We start from the raw sequence: 7,922 nt of genomic DNA on the forward strand, positions 1-7,922 counted from the left end.
AAGTATGCCAATAGTGTGCTCGCATGCCAATAGTATACTTGCACGCCAATAGTGTACTTGCACGCCAACAGTGTACTTGCACGCCAATAGTGTACTTGCACGCCAATAGTGTACTTGCACGCCAATAGTGTACTTGCATGCCAACAGCGTACTTGCACGCCGACAGTGCACATGCACGCCAATAATATACTTTCACGCCTGCAAACACTTCCAGTGTACATCCTCATCAACTTCATCATACTCATCAACCTGGGAAAATTTACATTTAAGTTTAGATTGTTTTACCAAAATATCATGCAGAGAGTATCCAAAAAGAACCTTATGAATCGTCTGTAATGCACGTACATCTACATACACAGCAATAGAAAGTGGCATAACGTCAATAGGTAATCGATGTCAACAACGTCAGTCACCCGTATTATCATCTTTATGTCCACCGTTCCCGCAACTCTGTGCACGAGCTGTTTCGTGCGTTGTCTGCTAGATCAACTATGGTACTACAATGCCAATTTACTTTTGCTCCTGTCACTGTGGTCACTACGCAGTTGCCTTGTCACCGCATACGGTCCGCCACTTTCAGCCACGCTTATATACCAGAAACATCGCGTTCGTTCCGTACGACAGGACGCCACTGGCGTTTCGATCCTTAACGACTATCGTCACCATAACAACGACAATCAGCAAAGAACAGTGCCGCCATCGTCGCCACCGCCGCTACGCCATCGTTATTGAGTACCGTAGCTGTCACGAAAGCATTAGCAACCATGTCAACGATCCAGCTAAAACGATAGCTGTTATATAACTAAACCTAAACTAAGTGAAATAGGCTTCGAATGGACAAACACCTAATACATAATTTTTTGCTAGCATAACGCAAGTGCACAACGCAAACCAGGGTGCTGGACAAAATAAAAGACAGCAAAAACAACAAATCCGATAATGATGACCGTGATGATAACAAATCGTAGTGAGGACGGCGATGCGAAAGGTTAATGTATTTACCAAAGCATTGTAGCTTCAAATAAGGACAACATACGAAGAGCCCACAGAAGTCTATCCAAAAACTGCGAATTCCCTGTGAGCAAGGGCTAGTAAGGACACCGAGGTATTGCTATTATTGGCCTCAATATCCCCTCCTCTCCCTGGTATTTGAGTTTGTCTGTCTGCCTGATTAACTGTTTCCTTAAATACATCCACATATCGAAATTCAACGACCTGTAAAACACACTGGAATCATTAGCTAATAAAAAATTGTGATAGTAGCAGAAGATTACATCGGTAGGCGAATGCAACCGAAGCGGCAGGTCTCACCTTAAAATAAATATACAGCTACAAAAGCTCATGGTTGTGTTTTGGGCTCTAATTCATCGATTGCGACGATAATGACGTCAATAATTCAATAAAAAAAGATCGCATTGAGTAACCAGTATAGATAAGTGCTTGAATATAAGGTTAAGTAGACAGAAATAAAAGCAACTCTTACTTTATTGACAATAAAAGAGCTAAAGCTGTGAAAACAGTTCGGAAGATTGAGAATTCGCTATGCTACGTTCTCTGCTGAACAACTGAATATGACTGAGATGAAAGGTCTACTTCCTCCATTTTTGACCTTTGCGTTTGCATGAATTTTCTATATGCCTCGTTTTCTAGGAGACTAAACGCTTTTCAGGTTATCTTTGATGAACGTCGGAATGCTGGTCAACACCTACACGGCAGCTAGGTCTTTTCGAGATGAGAAGCCAATACTAGTTTCAAGAACGCGGGCTTCACATCCAACTTTCCGAAAAAGATCCCTGATATAAACTTGTGCCAAAACTTTGAAAATTCGTATGTAGTCTAAAATTGAATAGCTTCCTTTGATTAGTTTTTTCACTTCTCATATGATCAGTGAAAAAACCTTTCCGTTATAACCATGAAGCCGAAGTATGTAAACGAGGTGACGATCTTTAGGCTCCTATCAGCGATACTTCGCAAATCTAGCGCAAATTATAGTAGTTTACTCTTTTCTTATTCAAATTTCAGGCTTTCATCTTTCATGCTTCATTCTAGTATGCCCCATGTAGAGAGTTTTTCAAAAGAGTCAGTGGTCTGCCAACTGCATCGCCTACGAAGTCCGCCGCTAGTCGTCACATATGATTAGAGATTAAAACCGAAATCGAACATGTTACAGATACAAGATATTCCAGGAAAACACAAGAGTGTTCAGTGTCAAATTCCAAATCACTGCCTTATAAGTGCACGGAAAATAATTTAACATGTACCTAGATTTGACTAAGTGACATTGTTTGCCACGCAAACGAGGCTGCCCAGATTGCGCCCGAACCAAGGCCCAGTCACTATACTCAATCCTTGCACTTCATATTTATGCCGTTGCATCATCTGTTTCACCACTGTATATAGATTTCTTAAACAGCTACTTTAACAGAACTATTCACAGCTATATTTAACAGAACAGCTATCTCAATAGTTTAAATTGGTAAAATTAACTTGAATTAATAGCCATAGTTCACAAGAAAGTCTACTTGATTTTCCTTGAAGGTCTACTTGAAATCCGTGCCACTACTCTACTTCTTACGCGACGTAATAAATCAATCTGAATAAGTCACCGATGCCACTTCATTCGATGCACGTTGCCTTCACCGATTAACCCACATCGGTCTTATTTTGACCACAAGATGGCAATAAGCATTTATGCAAAAATGACGACGGTTGATCAACTCTTTGAAGCACAAAACCCGCTGAAAGCTACATCACTCAGAGTGAGTTGGGTAACGCTTCTACTATTTAAATGTGTTAGAATTGTTAAGGACATAAAGACGCAAACTAAACGTAGGGAAAAATCTAAACGAATGTTACAAACGAAACGATCTATGAAGGCAAACTTATCCTTCGGGTAGTGTCACTGAGTTGGTATGGGAGTCTTTAACATTCACAAGCTTTGAAGCACAACCAACTATTAATTGATATGATGACGATATCTATCCATATACGTTACAGTAGTTCCATGTTGCCACAGTTTGTTTCGTCACCTGCAAAAGTGTACTCTGTTTCATTTTATATTAACAGAAACTGACACCTTTCCTTAGTCTTCAGAACAAGTTTGTGATCAGAGAGACAGAGTGTGAACATGTCGTCTTCTTTATTTTGACTTGGTAAGACACTTCTCCGCGATATAAAGCTAACCGCTTCATTGCCTTCAGGTGTTGTCTGTGGTAAACGTAACGCCACTCGCCTTTGAGGCTGTTGCACCGTCTGGATCCAGATTTAACCAATCGGGCCCCCAGTCTTGACTGATGGCCAGGTGACGTCACCACACGCGGTGCCTGCCATTGATACGATTTGTCCTGTTCTAAACAATGTCAATGCTAAAGTTTTGCGTAGCGGTAGCATTTTGCGGTCGATTCTTTGAGCGTAGAAGAAACTCTTATTGCTTAACCCATATTTATGGCTGAGCTAGTTGCTATTCACTACCTTGCCAAGCCCTACGTGTCCGAAAGCACGCTATATATCCTATTACTCAAGATTAAGTGAACGCTACAGCGTGCCATATGCTCAAAATAGCGATATGGGGTTCACTTGCTACAAGCAGTGACGACGATTTCAATGGAGGCGAAACATTCGATTGAGCATAAAAATGACCACGAAATAGCTTATACGCTATCAACATCTGCCACACGGGATCTGACATTCAGCTCGGAGACTCCTTTTGCAGATTAAAGAGTAATAGTCAGTCATATGTGACTTAGCTATGACGTTTTTAAGATTTGTTCACAAGACTATATAAGGCCATGCAGGCAACTGAGCGGCACCAACGGTTGGTTTTCAATTTAATTTGATTCCTGTAGATTAAAGTAAAAAGACTTGCTAATCGCATGTACGAGGGTTAACGTTCGACAGCCGGAAAGTGTAGGGGGCTCATAAATAGATAGAACTGACGTACTTACTAGTTTTACTGGACCTTCTAGATCTGGAAAAGCACTTCCAGCGCAACTTGACGGCGTTCGAGTTCATTTATCCTACAGGAAGTCGTTCGCAAACAAGAGATGTAATCCGGCTCACAACTGCCGAAACACTGCGATAGACAGCTTTTCTTCGTCCTAAGCAAGTTGGCTGGGCTTCCGTCGCCGGGTGGCCTTTAACGCCGGCGGCTTTCCTACAGTAAAAATTTGGCGGCAAATTGAAATTGTCTTTAAAAAGGAAAACAAGTGCTACATGCGTGCGTCAACTTCCATATATAAACCGGTAGAAGCGAAAAAAACCCTGATTTTTTCAGCAACCGACTTCGGTGAAACGAAATAGTATGGAACGAGGCAAGAGTAACAAGAAGAAAACTGAATCAGAAATAATTGCGAGTAAGTGAAATTGCAGAGTAATTTAAGCAGAGGTTAATATATGACAGTCATAATAGTGATGCAAAGTAATCTCTTCAATTTTCCGATAAGTAGCCACAAGCAATGCATAGTATTGGCTGAACTGGTTAAAAGTTAAACAAACAAACCTAATAAAATAAAGAGATAGCAATAAACTAAACTGCCCATGCACTAAAACATTACGTGTCAGAAGGATTGAAAGCTAAGAATTCATCGTTTTTAATTATGCTCCACGGGCTTATCAATTCCCTATTCAGTCTATACAGTATAGAGACGATTTGTAATATAAGTAGAATGACCAATCGGGTATTTGTTCATTCAACATCATGTAACTTTCATATTTCTTATAACGTGCACGTTTGGTTCGATGTAAAATGAACGAATGGCCTGCTACTACAGCCTACACAAGCACTCGCTTCTTCGCAGCCTATGATGTGTGCAACTTCATTTAAATGCTTCTATATTATGCTTACACTTTATTACATTTATTTTTTGTCTTATATATTACGTTTTCTTATACTGAATAACTTATCTGTTGATTTATATAGAAAAAGCTTATGATTGAATTAAGACGTTTCCGATTCAGATTATCACATTTTTTGATTCTGGAAATTGTACGTAGACACATCTCATAGAGGCTACCCTAACCAACTGTATAGTGCCTCGTCTTTTGGCATGCAACGCACAAATGGCATTGGGCGACTTCTAGATCCGACAACACTGGCTTGAATCGTAGTTTTATGGGAAGTGAAGATTTGAACTCGACAGGTAACTCACTCCCTCTCTTTCGCAAACTTGTATTTACCGAAACTCTATTTTGCGTCGGAGCCGAAATGTAATAATAAATGAACAAACTAATAAAAACACGTGTCCTGTCCTGATTGGTAAAGTAAAACATATTCAATGCCGACCCAGCGTCGCAGATAATTGTCATATAGTACAGTGCAGGTGGCGTAGGAAGGTAAAGGTAAGCTTCTATTTTGAAGGAAGAGATTTTTTGTACATTTTCGTAATCTGTGCGAAAAACTTTGGAACATATTGTTGCGTTGGTCGTTTGTTCAATTACATTTCTCTCACATCTCATGTAAAAATAAATCTTGTTCCTCTAAATTGTTCTACATCTTGAAAATTGCTTGCCTGCACGGCAAAGGTATTCCGAAATCAACAAGCTAATTCGTTCGAAATTGTTCTGCGTTCCGAGTCTTCAGCAACCACTTAAACTACCAAAAGGTTTCAATTAATTCTAAGGTGTACAATACCTCTATATATAAGCAACTCGTAAAAGTGAGATGTAATAATGAACCAACTTTTTATTAAGAGTAACTATCTACAGTTGTGTTATGACAGGGAGCTCAAGGACCGACGAAGAAAACGCGTGATCTTTGTAAGCACAAATCAACCTGATTCAACACAAACATCAGAACATTAGTCTCAAGATCAACTTTAGTTTTTAGATTATAATGGAGAAATGGTGTTTATGCCAGAATTCGATTAAATGAAAAACACATGAGGGAATCATGTCAGGAAGCCAACGCGTAAGGAACGTTGCATCATCTGCAGGTTATTTAAGACCATTAATTCGACAACGAATGCTGCTGCTGCTGCTGCTGCTTGTATTAATGAATACACCCCGATAGTTTCGATTTACGTATTTATGCATCTAATTATCTAATAATGTACCTTTTTCACTTCTGCTTGCAAAAGTATTGGATTACCATTAACCCTTCTGTGTAATGCACACATGGAACGTTATAGTTCCGCTTGCGCACGGAATATAATTAATTCAAACATTTTCCGTTCATGCGGTTTCTGATTAAACTTCACAATGCCATTGATGCAAATTATATCTATTAACTTGACGAGTATTTACATAAACGGCACAGCTTGAAATGATGTATTTTATCATGAAAACTTTTATCAAATAGATGTAAAGAGGCGTTCAAATAAGTATATTCATAGGCTTTTTTTCATACGTAACTATACCAAAACAGAATAATGTTAGAAATATTCTTCCATAGTTGCCTCAAATAAACTTTGTAGCGCACGAGCCAACATTGCATCTGACCATTTCCCTTGATTACCTAAACAATTTTTTTTTTTGCCTGGGAAGTATCGTTTATAAGCACATCCTAAACATGTTCATCAAGTGAGATGCTGATTTGGCGAGAATTAATTTCTAATGACACATTCCGACAACATATGCCAGAGAAACAATAAAAATGCACTTGATTTTCGTGCAAATTATTGTTATCCACCCTCTTTTTTCGGTTAGCTGATAGGGTTCGCTGAGGGGCTAATAAATTTAAGTGAAGTTCCTGTAACGTAACAACAACACATGCTCCTATGACGCTAAAGTATATTTTTACTAAGTTATACATTACATACACATTACCAGGCTTGTTATTTTTCAACTCTATATAGATTTTCTTTTTCATTAAATTTCCTTTTTCTTGTTGTTAATTAATTAATTGTTTTATAGATCGTGTATGTCTACCTATACGTTATGCCGTATTCTAGTCTAAGAAGGTGCGTCTCCGCAAAGAAATGGGATCGCCTAATTGAAGAGTGTTTAACCTTCGGACATCAGTACCTGTACTATAGATAACGTTTGGCATTTTGTGTGGTTTCACTAAACACCATAAACATGAATTTACTGTTTCAACTAAAGACTAAAGAAGAAAAAAGATCTACATTTTAACATAAAACGATGGCCATTATGTCATCTGCATTCCCAATATCGCTAATTCGCTGCACGAAACTAGTTCATACCGCCTAAAACACTAGCCAATGTCGCCTGTTCAGAATATAACACATTATAAGGAGTGTTTCGTATTTTTGCGCCTGACCCATCGATTGTACATGATCGCCTTGGTAATTTATGGCTGCACTGCGATAACGAGGCTATATGTACAGAGTAAATTTTTCTTTTATTTACACAATAAGGTGTTGTTTTCATTTTGTGCTTCCATCACCCACTGAACTGATTCTACGTTCAAAACACTGCATCGCCAGTCTTCTACATCGCCTGAGTACAACCTAACAAGGTGGCGACAATCATAATAATATACCAACAGTTTAATGTATGCTATTTCCTATTCTTGTATTGGCCATTGTTTACTGTGAGCCAAGAATAAAACCTTACCTTCTTTTTCCACATTCGTTACATATCTCTACGATTGTGCATATATATATTATGTTTGGTCATTATATATTTGTTGGTAGTATTTCCATTGTTATTTACTTCTATTTCAATATGATATTACTAATTTCAACCGTTTCAAGTTTTTTATGGCAAAATAATTGCAGCGATTTCTCCAGAAATAGTAAACGCCACAAAAGGTTAGGAACATATTTTTAAGTAAAAAACACTAACCTAGATATAGGTATGTAAGACGTTGTGTATCTTCGATCCCTTTTAGTGCGAGAATTTTTTTGTTTGATAATACTTAGCTTATCGTCTGGTAAGTCTAAGTTGGCGTTTTATTCAAACTACAGGTATATAGTCGCAACGCTCGCCACTAACTTCTGATATATTTTGTACCCCTTTGTTGA

At 38.5% G+C, this 7,922-nt stretch overlaps 2 protein-coding genes and 1 long non-coding RNA gene across 3 annotated transcripts in view; 1 reads left to right on the plus strand and 2 right to left on the minus strand.

Annotated features, from left to right (window-relative positions):
- Nucleotides 1-4,091, minus strand: part of LOC111259942 (uncharacterized) — a 14,943-nt gene extending 10,852 nt beyond the window's left edge. The window contains exon 1 of the mRNA XM_022832353.2: nt 3,945-4,091. The gene's annotated coding sequence lies outside the window, so the exon portion shown is untranslated. The remainder of the gene's footprint in view (nt 1-3,944) is intronic.
- Nucleotides 4,092-4,202: 111 nt separating this feature from the next.
- Nucleotides 4,203-7,920, plus strand: LOC111259971 (uncharacterized). The gene is made up of 2 exons (XR_002679969.2): nt 4,203-4,352; nt 4,993-7,920. It is a non-coding gene; the product is annotated as an uncharacterized LOC111259971 (long non-coding RNA).
- Nucleotides 5,656-7,922, minus strand: part of LOC111259949 (calcium channel flower-like) — a 9,308-nt gene continuing 7,041 nt past the window's right edge. The window contains exon 4 of the transcript XR_002679954.2: nt 5,656-5,770. The gene's annotated coding sequence lies outside the window, so the exon portion shown is untranslated. The remainder of the gene's footprint in view (nt 5,771-7,922) is intronic.

The sequence above is a fragment of the Varroa jacobsoni genome, unplaced genomic scaffold (genome assembly GCF_002532875.2).
Source record: "Varroa jacobsoni isolate VJ856 unplaced genomic scaffold, vjacob_1.0 scaffold_38, whole genome shotgun sequence".
Lineage (NCBI taxonomy): Eukaryota > Metazoa > Arthropoda > Arachnida > Mesostigmata > Varroidae > Varroa > Varroa jacobsoni.